Genomic DNA, 15,719 nt, shown 5'->3' on the forward strand with positions numbered 1-15,719 from the left:
GGACATGTTAACTGTTATATAATGATAGCAGTACGATTTATGTCACACGTTAGGGTATCTACCACTAAATGCCAAAAGGGCAATACAGACCAGATGTTCAGAGAAGGGAAAGAGTGAGAGCTGAGGGGTGGTTTCACAGAAGTGGCAGGACCGTAACAGCTTTTATGAAAATGCAGGCCTGAGATCAATGGAAATAAGGTAAAAGAATGCATTGCAGGTATAACGCAGAGTATTTACAAAGCTTCTTCCCATTGGGGAAGATCTGCTGGTGACTTCTTCAGAGCAGAGACTACGCCTTTTACTACTAAGGGTCCAGCAGAGGGCCCGGAGCCTTGGAGCACGTGGTACATGCTGAATGAATGCTGTGTGCAAGGGTGAATTTCCAAAGAAAGCCACGAGGATGTCCGCACGTAGCCCCTCTTCTCGAGCCTGTGTATTTTGATAAGGAAGATTTATGGAACAAGGTGTCTTATTTGTTTTGCTTTGCTTTGCTTTTTACGTCTATGACAGTCACTGTAGACAGATGTTATGAGCCACTCTCTGAAAAGAGAATTGTTTTAGGGAGGGATGGGTGGTGGAGACAGGGATGCTGATTACTCGTAACTTATTGATGATAGCCCCCAAACAAGAAGCCAGCTTATGGCCAGGGCTCTCTAGTTCTCCCATCAAATAAAATAAAGCTGGGCAGTCTAGATGCTCCTAAGCTTTTCAGTGAGTATCATCCTTGCTTTGCCTTTTCCTCATGGACTTAGAATTAATATTTCTTTCATTATAATCATGGGGCTGTAAATCAGGACAAGTCGATTTCTTCAGCTCAATTTCAGTACCACAGCCGATGAGTCTATGAGGGGAAATGGTCTAAAACCCATATCTGTCCAAGTTTCTACCTTTGGAGTGAAAAAAAAAAAAAAAAACTTAACCTTTCAAAATGTTCTTACTTCATATAAGATTATGGTAGCTGCATATGAAATAAAACAGTTCTCCAGCCCTAGATTTTTTTGTTTGTTGTGGTGTACTTGGTTCAGTTTAGATGGAAGAATTGTCCCTCATCCTTCCTGCTGGTAAATAGTGATATGTAATCTGATTGGTTCGGCCGTCAGTAATTTTACCTTTCTTCCCCAACAGCATAGGCGTGTGTGCCCTAAAGTTTGAGATCGTGTTGCTCATTTGCCAAATTTATTTTGTTATTTTTTACTACACTTTTCAGGGGCAAAAGTAGAAAAAAAAATCTAATTTCCGATGGCAGCTTTAATCTAAGTGAGGACTTTTGTGACTAATAGAAATAAAGCCATAAATTCAAAATGCACGAAAGTGCTGGATGGGGGCTGGGGGCGAAGGGAGATCTGTGCGTGTCACTTAGACTTAGCAGCACCCACGTGTCCCAGTGAAAAGAGAGAACAATATATAACAAGTATTTACTGAAGTGCACAATGTCGGGGAATTTTAGGACTAATTCCATTCAGTTTCTTGGGCCTACAACAATTATTAGGTGAGCTTCGTACTGGTGACTTACGAAGCTTCAGCACCAGGAGTGCCCAGGGAGTATTCCTACCTTTGGTACGACTACGATAACCTGGCTGCTGCGGTCTTCCCAGTCTATAGTCCCAGGCGGCTCTCCTCAGTGATGGTGGCTATGGCAGTGACTGTGAACTTCAAAGGGGAGTCATTCTGCCCAGAAGCTCACAACATGTCTTGTTTTCCACTGTATCTACAGTATCTAGAACTGTGCCTGGAACAAAGGAGGCCCGTAGCATGTGTTTGTTGAACTGAGTAGGTCTTTTAATGCCTGTTATGGGCTGCTGTGACTTTTCCTCTGTGAGTTTACTAAATAGGCATAGACCACATGAATAACTTCCCTTCCTCTCTAAAGTGGCTAGAAGTAGAAAGAAGAGGGGATTTTCTCTTTGTTTTCTCTACCAGAGCTTTATTGGAGTCCTAGTGGATTTCAGATCTTTAAAAATGCCATTGCCTTTCTAAAGTGCTTTTAATATTTTAATTTTTAACTTTATTTTTGTGGTCTTTTCTAGCCGTGATTCTTAATTCATTCACTGAAATCCTGTCCCAGGCCATCTTAAAAAATCCTAAGTTGACATCAATGAAGTTGAATTTATAATGTTCATGTCCAGAACATTCAGATATAAGTGAGAGGGGGAAACTATGCCAGACTGAGATATTTTCCATAGTGCATCATGCTTTTTCACCGCTTTGCCTCTGCATAGGCTCTGCTTGGAACTCTAGTGTTGGTTCCACAACACTCAGCCCAAGGGTCATGCCAGCTGGGAAGATTTTTCTGCATTCCAGTCTGGGATAGGGTCCTTCCCTTGGGCTCCCACAAATCCCTGTATGTTCACCAACTCTACTACTTGTTTCACTGTCTTGGGCCGCTGACTTCAGTTTCCCCTCCACACACACACACACACACACACACTAAATCATGAACTTCTTAAAGAAGGGCACTCCTGAGTTTTATTCATCTGTGTTGTCTCTTTACCCAGCACAATATCTGGCATATATTAGGGATGCAATACATATTTTTGAATAATTGAGTGAGGCTATTCTGAAGAAATTATCCAATACGATTAAACAAAGAAAAACATGGTAGAAGGAGATGAGGGCTGGACAGACTGTTTCAGGTATTTCTCGGGTTGATGTAATTTGTAAATTCAACTAAAATCCTGGGTCAGAGGTGGTAGGCCTGAGTTTTCCAGTCACTGGGAGGATGAGCTTGATGTCGTCCTCCTTTCCACAAATTATTCCCCTGAAAATAATAGGATGACTCTTATCACTTTCTTAAGCATAGAGACAGACATCTGAGCATACTCCCACAGATTTGTCTGTGCACAGATACTGAGACCAGATCCACCATAAAGGGGGAAGGCAGAATTCTTGGGTTTTCATTTCCCTCTTCCAGCGTGGGTATATGGCTGCACTAGATCTGTCCAGATGGGGTAATTGTCATTCATGGGAAAAGAAGGTACAGTGAATCTCACAGACCCCAAATCTTTTCTAATCCTGAGGGAAAAGGTAATACTGTTTCCACAAGCTGTATTAACAGCTGCTTGTCCAGACCTGTGCTGGGTGCCGTTCTATCATTTGCATGAGGTTATCCGATGAACAGTGGCAAAGATCGTGTGAGCCAGTTCCTTCTCTCGTAGGGTCTAGAAGTTACAGTATGGTCACAGACAGAGAAAAGTACATATCTGTTATACATATTTATTAAAAATGTATATAAAATCACATGTCATAAATGTATATTCAGTAAGTTGCTGGGAGTGGTCCAAAGGAGAAAGGTCATGACTGATGTTATTAGAAATTGAGAAGTGAAATTGTTATACTCTTTAGGTCTCAAGGACACTCTCAGCTCTCCAGGCCCTTTTTCATTCCTAGTATTAGGCTTTCTCATCCATTCCTCCAGTCTTGCCTTCAGATTCATCAAACGATCTGAAATGTGGCTCTTCGCCATCTTACCCCACCGTTTGCCATTTTGGGGATGATTCCAAGTTCTATGTGGGAAACTGTTTCCAAGCCTTGGATTCTTGGTTTCTTAATCTAGTCAATCATAGTGACATCCTTACTCAGATCTATTTAGATCCCAATGTTACTAGAATTTTTCCTACTCTAAAATCCTAAATCCAAGCTCTGAGAGAGAGAGAAGAGGGGAGAAGTAGAACTCTGGAATGCCCCATCATTCAGATTTCAAATAGAGGAGAAAGAGTTAGTAAAGGACAGTGAGAAAGGAAGAAAACCAGAAAGGCATGGTCACAGGAGGATAAAACATGATTTTTGGAGATAAGGGGGGTGGTTAACTGTGTCAAATGCTATTGAGCGGTCGATAAAAATAACGAAAGACAAATGGTTGTTGGATTTGATGATATTAATATTATCAGTAACATTGGTTAGTGCAAGTTAGAGCTGGGAATGGTGTCCTGAACAACACAAGGCTCTGAGTGAATACTCCCAGGAAGGTACTGTTGACAAGAAGCAGAGGGGACAGCAGAAAATGAACTGGCTTGTGCACCACTGGGAGTGTGATTTTTGACAAATCAAGTAAGGAGCAGATCCTGAGAGATTTATGAATTCTTCATACCATAAAAAGACTGGGGGGTGGCGGTGGGTAGACCATTAAGTAGCCCAAGGAGAGCAGCAGAACCACAACTGGTATCATTTGGGTTGAGGTGCCAAACAGATGGATAGAACCAAATAGGAGTCAAGCAGGGGCTAGAACTGGATTAAATATTTCCTGAACATATGCTAGGCATTACTCATTAAATAGAGAGGAACTGAAAGCTGGGTCAGAGCAGGTATTTCAGGAGAGGAAAGAATGTATATATTGAAGAAAGATTTGGGGCAGCTGAGGAAGTCCGTGGGTCAAAACTTCTTGTCACAAGGCAGAACAAATAGATGACAAATAGTCATCTCTTTAGCTGACCACAGCCCTACCTGTGTTCAGACTTGCAGTGTAATGTAGAGAGAGAAGAGGGCTTAAAGCTCTCTCTCATACATTCTAGTGCACCCTCAAGTACAATGTTGCTTTGGACCAACGAATGAATTCTTGGAGCCTCGGCGTACTCACTGTAAATTGAGGGGTAATTTACCCAGTGAGTCATAGGAAACCATTTATTTTCCCATCTTTCCACTGACCTGACTAAGGGATGGTAATTCTCAAACTGACCAAACCCAGAACAAAGTTTGTTTCCGATGAGGCATATATATATTGCATTGGAGCTATGTGCCCAGCAGAAGGAAACTTGAAATAGCAATATCCAGAAAAGATGTACCGCTGAGACTCCATCTTTAGCCTCATGCATTATGCCTTTGTTTTAAAAGATGCAGAAATCTAAGCAAGGAACTGGAACAATTTGCTCTGGGCTGGTGACAAATCCTGTGGGCTGGTACATGGCAAGAGGAGTGATCTCACTGTCAGTGCTCTCCTAGTTTCTTATGTGTCAAGACAACTCAGTAACGGCTTTTTAACTTTTGTGATCATTTATTCAAACACAAATTGAGTACTTACTGTGTAGCTGGGTATAGAAAAATAAATTTGGATGACATGGTCTCTGCCTTTGAGGAACTCACAGTCTAATGAAGGATATAGATACATATCAATTAAAATACTTGGAGGTGCTATTAGCACACAAATAGTGCGTGTGCTAGATATCTCTCCAACCTCCATCCCACCTGCCTCGTCTTGGGCAGCGCGGAGGATGACCCCAGCCTTGGGAGTGGGATTTGTCAACCCTGTCCACATTTAAGTCTTTATTGGACTTTTTAAAAATTTAGTAATTTAATATTTAGAGTGTGCCATTTGTAACTCTGAAAGGACATATAGACTTACATGGGTAGCAAACATTTTAAAGCACCTCCTTTAAACGATGGGTAATCCATAAGGCAGGTTATTAGAACCACTTTATTAATGACTAAACTGAGGCTCTGAGAGGTCAGATAAAGTGTCTGATTCACGGTGTTTGACATTCACCTGGGAGGTTTGTTAAGCACAGACTCTTAAGTTTCCTTAGGGAAGCTTAGCTTAACATTAACAGCAAGAAGTTGCCCGGAATAAATTTGGTAAGCACAGATATTCTACTGACCGTTCTAATAGGGTGACTGTACATCCCCGGATGCCTTTTTTGTGTCTCTTAATCTGACACGTGGTTATTAGTTCTCCCTTTTCCTCCAGTGAGGGTCCTAGTCTCCGTAAGTGACTGCCGAATAGTGTTTGCTCTCCTAAATTCCCATTTTGGGTACAGCCACAGGACATCTTTTCTGTATAGGTAACTTTCTGTCAGGTAAGTTTTGCATTCCCACCGACTCCCATATTCATTGCATTTGTCACTCAAGGAAAATTGTCACTGTCCATTGGAACACAGAATAGCCCAGTGGAATAACATCCATGGCATAGGATAAATCATTTGGCTGGATGAAAATGTTCAGGTGGGTTAGCCCTCACTGTTAATTTCAGAATGTGGGGTATCTCAGTTCTAGGATGAAATTAAAATTCCTTTCTTTCCATCCTCAGCCACTGTCCTCAGGTCACTCCTTCCAGAAGTCCTTGTCTGCCCCCTACCCAAATTGACCTTACCCCAAAGGGCCTTTAAAACTGGGCCAGAGAAATATTTAATATTTCTTTTTAATAAAAATTAAATTAAATTAAATATAAAATATTTAATATTCTAAATAGGCTTTCTGAGGGCATTATAAACCTGTGTTTTATTTTATACACACACACACACACACACACACACACACACACACACACACACACACACACACATACACATACATACCCACTGCCTAGGGCCTCTTCAGAAGGTGTTCAGAGATTATGAGCTGTTTTTATCAATTCTTTATCCAGTTATTAATATTCCTGCCAAGACCCAGCAATGCCCTCCTGCTTTTCTCCCTTGGGTGAGCTCTTTTATCTCCTCCCCCTTTCCTCTCTATTTTTTCCTTCTGCTGTATACCTTGATCTGTTTATTTCCTCCATTCCCATTCAGTGTGTGTTTTCCTTTGGGCAATTGTCCTGAATTATTTAATAGTCATTCAATTTTTTTTCTCCTGTCCACTCCTTCCCCTTGCTTTCTTCTCTTTATTGGTTTGTCTAGGTTCCCTTCTGCTCTAGTGTCCAAACTGCCCAGCAGTCCTTATCTTTCTAACCATAAATCATGGCATGGAAGATTGTGTGAGGACCCCGGGCAGGAGAGATGCAGCCCCAGGTAGGTGGACAGGGGAGGAGCATGTCCCAGTGACTGGCTTTCAGGGGGTAACAGATTTGATCATTTTTCAGAGAACACAGCAGGCAGCTTGTAATAGGTAATAAAGATACATCTTTCCATCATGTTTGCTAGACTGTACTGAACGTTGGTTCACTCTGTCTACAGTCTTCATACGTTTCCACTGAGCTTTTCTCCTGGCAGTTCTGGGTAAAGGTAAAAGGAGAATAATCTTGATATAAATAAAAACTTCATTCTAGTTTTTCAATGTTTTTATGGTTGTTAGTAGCTGGAAAAATAGCTTTCAAAAAGAGGAAACCCTTTTACATATAGGTCCACACAAATATGAATAGCTACATGCACATTTGGGAACCTTGTTATATTAGATAAGTTAGTCCCTTGGTGGTCTTTCTATAAATCCTTTCCCCTCTACCCCTAGGAGTCTCTCCATGGACGGTACCTATTGTCTCCTGTGGCCCTCTCTCTCTCCAATCTGGAAAAAGAGGATCATGGGATAAAATTGCTAGTTATACATCAGAGACTCCTACAGGAAAGATTGCAATTAAGAGAGGTGCAGGCAGGAGGTCTAAACCTAAGGAAAGATCTTCTATAAACAGTCTTCTGGCATGCCAGTGTGGGAGACACTTTTGGGATAATGACAGGCCATATTGATACTTCCCAAGTCTTTGCTGCTATTTTTCCCTACTTGTGCAGTAAACTGTGGAGCTGCCAGCCATATGCCTTGTGATCTCTTCTGTCAGTTGCTCTTTAGACTGTTTTTTGGAGTAACTTTGTCATAGAGATGCCACCCAGTTAGATACTTGTTAGATTTTCTTTACTCAAGTATAAAACAAGTTAATCCGATTCATTTACTCATTCATTCAATTTTATTATTTTTTTTAGTTCATATATGCAAAGCAATGGTAAGTTACACTGAATGATAAAGAGACAGAATCTGGTCTTGTGACCTCGCCTCCATGGCTATCCAAGTCTCTGTCCTTCATTTAGTAGGAGTGATGACATATGTTAGTATTCCCTAAATTGTGATCCCTTGGAACACCGGAGCCATGTGTCATTAGTGGGTGTCTGGGGAAAAGAGGATTCCAGGGTAAAATAAATGGGATAACATGGGGAAAAGTGAAGTTACAGAATGTTTTTATACCGCAAGGACTTCTCAAAGTCTTTGATATGCTAATAGATGTTGGAGATGGTAAAACCAATTGAGTAGCGTTTTCCCAGATTCTATCTTGGGAAAGACTGCCTAATTCAATGCGGAAAGTGGTTGAGTACTATGGGAGATACAGTGAAAGTGGCTTGAGTGAGAAGAATAAAGGATTTATTTTATTTTATTTTATTTTATTTTATTTTATTTTATTTTATTTTATTTTATTTTATTTTATTTATTTTTTAAAAGATTTTTATTTATTTAACAGAGACAGCCAGTGAGAGAGGGAACACAAGCAGGGAGAGTGGGAGAGGAAGAAGGAGGCCTCCAGCGGAGGAGCCTGATGTGGGGCTCGATCCCATAACACTGGGATCACGCCCTGAGCTGAAGGCAGACGCTTAACGACTGCACTACCCAGGCGCCCCAAGGATTTTTTTTAAACTGGGAAAATCAAGGAATCCACAGAGGAGACTGCATTTACAGTGTACCCTAAAGGGTAGGTAGATTTTGGAATTGGGATATGTGAGGACAAGTTATTGAAAACAAGGCTACTTGAAAAAAGGCAAACGAGTTGAAAACAAAACATATGTACGTGAAATATTAGGTGAGGTGGACAGAAAAATTGTTGAACTATTAGTACGGTGGATCTGTTGTGGTGGATCAGGGCTGGAAAGTAGATTGAAATTCTGGAATATTTACTCAAATGGAGGAGGCTTTCATTTATTTATTTTTTTCCAGTGGAAATGATAAGCACTTCTTTCTAGTCTAAAAAAACTTTCCCAGAACAACTACCAGTACTACCAGCAAGTACCTCACATCACAGTGCTCCTCTGTTTTCCCATCTGAGCAAATGAGAATGGCCAGATTGACTCTTTGGGTTACTGTGGTCATGAAATGGATGTTCCATGTAATAGGTTTAGTGTAGCTTCTGATGTATGGTAATTACCTAATAGTACTTATTTAGTTACTAGTTTCTTTGAAGACAGAAAAAGTGTAAGCAAAGCCTACAGGTGTTCTCAAAAATGTAGAAGACGGGTCAGTTCTTCCTGCTTTGACCAGCACCTGTTAATCCTTTCATTTTTAGATTTCTTGCAACCCAGATTTCCATCTGCACTTTTACATTTTAAATATGGAAGTTTGGTCATTTCAGGCCTCATTTTCTTTGTCTGTGAGTATTTTTCTTTTGGTGTTATCTGCCCTATCCTCAGTGGTAAGGGTCTAACAATTGGTTCTCCTTGCATGTGCCCACGTGCGCACATATATGTGATTTTTATGAATTTTAGTGATATAAGAATGCGTCATACCCAATTTAAAAGTCATAGTAACATAAACAATATTCTTTATTGTAAATTCCATACAGCCAATTGATTCTCACAGAATATTCTGTCGATTTTTTAAAGAATTCTCTTTTCTGTAGACAACCTATTGCTGTAATTGATGAACAACAGTAGCTTTAACACGAATACTGGTTGAAACTTTCTTTACATTAGAGAGAAAGGTGATAGTAACACAGTGAAGGTATATGTCAGAAATGTATTCATTCATCAAGGACACAAGGACATTTGTAGTCAGATAATGGCTTTTGAATACCAGAAAAATATTTCTTCAATGTTTTGTGCATTTGTAATGCGACAACTTCAGAACAATGCACCTAAACTTAATGAGCATTATTACTGTTATCTCCATCATTTACAAAAGCCTAGGGGCGCCGGGGTGGCTCAGTTGGTTAAGGGTCCACCTCCTGATTTTGGCTCAGGTCATGATCTCAGGGTTGTGAGACTGAGCCCTGCGATGGGCTCTGCACTCAGGCTCTGCTTAAGATTCTTTCTTTCCCTCTCCCCCTCTCCCCACACCCTTTCTCTCAAATAAATAAATAAATGTTTTCTAAAAAAAAAAAAGTGTAGAAAACCAACAAGGTAAACCCCATCCTTAGTGCAGCATGGTGGTAGTGTATTTACAAAAGGTATATAGTGTCTGCTTTCTCAAACTTGAGATCATAATTTTTTGATCAGAAGCCCAGCATGGAGGCCTTGCTGTGTACCCATGCATCCAGCACTGTGCTGGATCTTCTGGAATATTGAGAAGAAAATTAAGTAATGGTCAACTATTTGAAAATTGCTATTTCCATACTCTGTCTTTTCCTTGGGAAATGGATTTGCTGTGTTGTAGCCCAAACATGCCAGATTTTGCTTTTCCTCTGTACTTTCTTGCACTGAAAAGAAAGAATGTTCTGCTTTTCCCAGCATAGTCCTGCCTCCACTAGTGCTTTTTAAATTTGGTCTAGAATACCCCTCAATCCTGCCTGCTTTAATCTCATCACAGCATGTTCCGGTAACATTTCTCAGCTCATGATCTTTGCTAGTTGGCATCACCATCTCTAAAACGGATGGTACATTTTATACAGAGTCACATGATTAAGTGCCAGGTAAAACAACTCTGGTCATCGTTTTGGGGGCACTTCGACAGGCTTGTTAAGTTTCTGAAACAAATATGCATAGAGATTTAATTAATTCACTGGCATTTCAATTTTGCTTAATGATTAACTTGTATTTCCAATTTGTCATCAAAGTATATCCTCTTTAGAAAATGTCCATGATAACCCACCATGATCCATTCTTAGGAACCTCCCTAACGTCCTTTTTGCAAGTGAGAAACATCTAAGTTTCAGGGTATCCTTTCTCCAGTTTGATACTTTTTATAAAGGTGTGAGTATCACTCTTTCTGTAACTTGTGAGTAACTGAGGTCAAAATGCAGGAATTTTTCAAACTCATGCTAAAGGCATGGGAAATAAAATTGCTGTATACCAGCCACAACTTGCTGAGGTTAGAGTTAATTCTAATTACTAAAAATGGAGCTGTGAAGAGCAATTGCCAATTGCACAGGTGTGGCTGTCCACAGCACATTTAAATTATGTAAAGATTAGTCCCCAGGTTCAAATATCTCTGTTTCCTCCCAGACCCCTCTTTGAAATGATGCAGGTGGGTATTGGGACCAATGTTCCTGAGTTGGCTGTCCTGCTGGGACTTGTTTAAAGGCATATTCCCCAACCCTGACTATTGCCATTACTTCCTCTGGAATCCCCTGAGCTGATCTGTGTCTTTACTCCTTTGGACATACTTGTGGTTTTCAACTTGAGCTTTTTTTTTTTCCTTTTTTTTTTTCCTTTCAGTCCATTATGACAAAAACTTTTGCTTCAGTGTCATTCCAGACCAAGACACAGTCACTATTTATGTCATTGACAACTTGCTGGTGCCCCTCATATCTTTGGGGTTTTTTCTTTCCCCCTCCCTCCACCTCATGCAAAGGCAGATGTTGTCCCTCATCTTAAAGGTTAATACAGATGGAGAAATTCCATAATCTCAAAGGCAGTGCCGTGATTTTCATGAGCATTGATACCTGCATTGTTTACAGAGGACAGCAGGGACAGGTTTGCTCCCTATTGCATGCAGGCTGAGAAAATCAGGACAAGTCCATGCTTAATCATTTCCCAGAGAAAAAGAAATGCTACCTTTTCAAATGTGCCTCTGAGAAAGACACAAAGGACATAGTGAATGTTAAAAATACAGAATCTAATTACCAAATGAAACCTTAGCTGCATATCCGCTGTATCCTTTCCCCTAAAATGTTTCATTCATGGGGATCTTGACATCTTTTCAATGTCCCTTCTTTCCTTGTCTTTTTCCTTCCCTTTCTCCTTCCCTTTCTTCCTTTCCTTCTTTCCTTTCCCTCCCTCGTACCTTCCCTCTTGCCCTCCAAGACAAGTGAGTGAATATCCTGTTGGCAGTTTGATAAGCTTTGGTAGATTGGAAACATTTGTTAGACATGAATATGCCTAAAGTTACCCCCGCGGCCCATAGCTACAGAGGGTGAATATAATAAGGGGCAATATTCAAATGTTGGAGTAAAGTATTCATTCATCTCCCTGAATGCTTTTTTTCTGACGGATCATATATGATCCATTTTAGGGATAAAGCACTGACCACTCTAAATGTGTACAATATTGAATACTCATCTTAAACCCATGTTTCTGTCAGTCTCCATAACCAAAACACCATGATTTCTTGCCTGTGTTCTTGCAGTAACTTCCTAACTGGTCTCCCTGATTCTGTTGTCACTAGTTCTGTAATTCATTCTGCAGCTTGTAGATTGAGAATTTATGAACACAAAACAGATCCTATCGTGACATGTATATATAGAATAAAATCTAAACACTTTACCCTGGTTTTCAAAGCTCAATATGATCTGTTCCCCATTTGCCTCTCCCATCTCTTTTCACTTTGCCCTCCAGCCACCACGCTCCAGCCTCACTGGTCTCCTTTATGTGTTTCTAACAAACTCAGTGGGCTTCCGTATTAGGAACTCTGCATATAGCCATCCCCAAGCCCAAGCCCTTATTGTCTCTGCTGTTTGTGCAGCTGGGTCATTCTTGACATTCAAATCTCAGCTTATATGTCACCCTCATCACAGGAGCTTTTCTTGACTATCCTAAATGTACTAGCTATCTAATTAATCTGTCTCACAGTACCCAATTTTAATTCTTTGCATAGTTGTGAGCAGTATTCTTGTTTTTACTATTTGTTTTCATTCCTTTGTTATCTGTGATCTGTTTTTCCCTGACTGGAATGTAACTCAGTGAAATGAGAGCACTTTCTGTCTTGCTCAGTATCTTATTCTCAGTGCTTAAAATGGTGTGTGGCACATATGGAAGCATTCAATAAATGCTTGGAAAATGAATAAATAAATACATTCAGGAAATGCAAATATGCTACATACCAAGAGAAATCTGTCCCTGACGTGTCACATGCCCTCACTTCCCTCCTTACTGGCCTAGATTCCATTACTATGATCCTCTCCACTCGCACACCCTTCAGCTCCTTTACCTTCCTTCTCCTTTGAGCCATCATCCCCTGGTAACGCTCCAGTTCTGGCCACATGCAATTGTCCACCTACTCTTAGCCTTTGAACATGGGTGGAGAGAAACACATAATCATGCTAGCCAGTTCTACTTTGAATCCACCATCCTTTTTTTTGAATAATTTTTTTATTATGTTATGTTAGTCACCATACAGTACATCCCTAGTTTTGGATGTAAAGTTCCATGATTCTTTACTTGCGTATAACACCCAGTGCACCATGCAATATGTGCCCTCCTTACTACCCATCACCAGTCTATCCCATTCCCCCACCTCCCTCCCCTCTGAAGCCCTCAGTTTGTTTCCCAGAGTCCTTAGTCTCTTGTGGTTCATTCCCCCTTCTGTAAACCCCCCCTTTCTTCTTCCCTTTCTTCTCCTACCGATCTTCCTACTTCTTATGTTCCATAAATGAGTGAAATCATATGATAATTGTCTTTCTCTGCTTATTTAACTTAGCATAATCTCCTCTGGTCCCATCCATGTTGCAGCAAACGTTGAGAAATCGTTCTTTTTGATGGCTGAGTAATATTCCATTGTATGTATGGACCACGTCTTCTTAATCCAGTCATCTGTTGAAGGGCATCTCAGCATCTTAAACTTCAAATGAGATCTTGGTGCAGCTCTGTAATTATGTTATCATATTTAACCTATTGTAAGACTCACAGTTTTCCACATTCAATCAAGATGCAGTTTACAGTCATTGTCAATCTCTGTCATCAAGATGGCAGTTGTGATGTTAGAACATGGTTGCATTCCTGGGGTTAAGACTCAACTGAAAAGTGATTTGTCTACTTTTTAGTAAAGAAACGCTTTAAGGATCATTTGAAGAAAAATTATAAATCCTGCTTCTGGTTTGAAAACCTTACATTAATGTTTTCTGATAGAAAATCACCAACATCAAACTTGCAGAAAGGGTATTTATGTTCACACTCTTCAGTCTTCTCCCATTCTTTAATTGTTTTCACAGAAATCTTAACAAAATATTTTGAATAATATATTTGCATGGTTCAGAAATGAAACAATTTAAAAGCTTGCTTCTATCTCTGTCCCATCCTTCTGGTTTTTCTCCCCCTGAAACAGATAACCTATTTTATTTAATTCTTAGATATATTTCCGATGATTCTTTCTACAAATATGAGCCAAAATAAACATGTATTCTTATTTTATTCTTTCATTACCCAAAAGCGTAAAAAAAAATACCTCTCTTTTCACCTTGCTTTTTTTCCACCTAACAATAGATATTACAGATCAGTACATATTAGTTCATAGAGTTTTCTCAAACATATGTGCAGTTACATATATTCCATTGTGCAAATATATCATGGTTTGTTTAACTGGCCCTTATTGGTAGTCCCCTGGCTTATTTTCAGTCATTTGTTGTTACAAACAATAATGAAGTGAATAACTTCACACACACATGATTTCATATAGATATAAACGTGTAAGATAAATTCCCCCCAGAAAAGTTGCTGGGTCAAAGGGAAAATGTATGTTGTGGGTTGAATACTGTCACCTAGAAAAATATGTTTAAGTCCTAACCTTTTGAACCTGTAAACGTGACCTTATCTGGAAATAGGATCTTTCTAGATGTAACAATGTTGAGATGAGGTCATACTTCAGTTAAATTGAGGTTAAGTTAAAATGAGGGCCCAAATTAATCCAATGACTGTTGTCCTTATGAGAGGGAATTTTAGAAACATGCTGGGAAGAAAGCTGTGTGAGCATGGAGGCAGAGATTGGTGAGTGATGCATCTAAAAGTCAAGTATGCCAACGATTGCCAGCAACTACTGGAAGCTGAGGAGAGGCAATGAAGCATTCTTCCCCAGAGCCTACTCCATGGCTCTGCCAACACCTTGATTTCGGGCCTCTAGTTTCCAGAATTATGCCCTGCACCGTCCCCGGTGGGGGGGGGGGGGAAGCATTGTTTTTAGCTACTCAGTTTGTGGTTCTTTGTCATGGAAGTCCTAGAAAACTAATACAAAGCATTTGTAATTTTGATAAATATTCCCAGGTTGTCCTCCATGGACATTTACTGTGTACCCTCACCAGCAGAGTATGGCGACGATTGCTATCCTGTAGAGTCACCAGTAGGGGATATTGTTAAGTTCCTGCATTGCTGCCCTTCTGCCGGGTCATAAATGACGTTTCAGTGTCGTCGTAATTTCTATTTTCCTTTTCATGAGTAAGTATCTTGTCATACATTTAAGGGCTATTAATATCTCTTTTTCTGTGGAATTCTATTTCTATATTTTGTTACTTTTTTGTTATTGTCATTTTTGTTCCAATTTGTAATTGTATTAGGGAATTAGTGCTCTGTGATGTGTATTGCAAATATCTTTTCCTTTTTTTAAATAATTTTTTATTATGTTAGTCACCATACAGTACATCCCTAGATTTTGATGTAAAGTTCCATGATTCATTACTTGCATATTTTCCAATTTATCATTTATCTTGTGAAATACCAATTTATTAAATTTTTGTTTAATTTATTAATCTTTTATGTGGCTTCTGGAATTCGAGTCATGATTAGCAAAATTTTCTCCATCCCCAGTTTATAAGGGAATTTACCCATGTTTTTTTCAGAACTTTTTTTTTTCTTCATCAGAGCATTTCACTGGAAAACTTGAAAGGACAAAGTTGGATCCAACTTTATCTTTTTCCAGATGGTACATAGTTTATTTCAACACCATTTATTCTTGAAATGTTACCTTTATCATATATCGAATTCTCATATATATTGGATCTATTTCTGGCAATTCTGTTCTGTTACATTGGCCTCTCTTTCTATTCATGTGCCAATAAAACCTGTCTTAATTTTTGAAGTTTTATAATATATTTTCATATATAGGCAGGTTGGTCAATTTCCTACCCACTTTCTCTAATAAACCTATTCCAATTAAGCTTCCATCTCTATTACTTTATCCAAATT

Source organism: Ursus americanus, chromosome 7, assembly GCF_024610735.1.
Source record: "Ursus americanus isolate L20-20 chromosome 7, mUrsAme1.1.p, whole genome shotgun sequence".
Lineage (NCBI taxonomy): Eukaryota > Metazoa > Chordata > Mammalia > Carnivora > Ursidae > Ursus > Ursus americanus.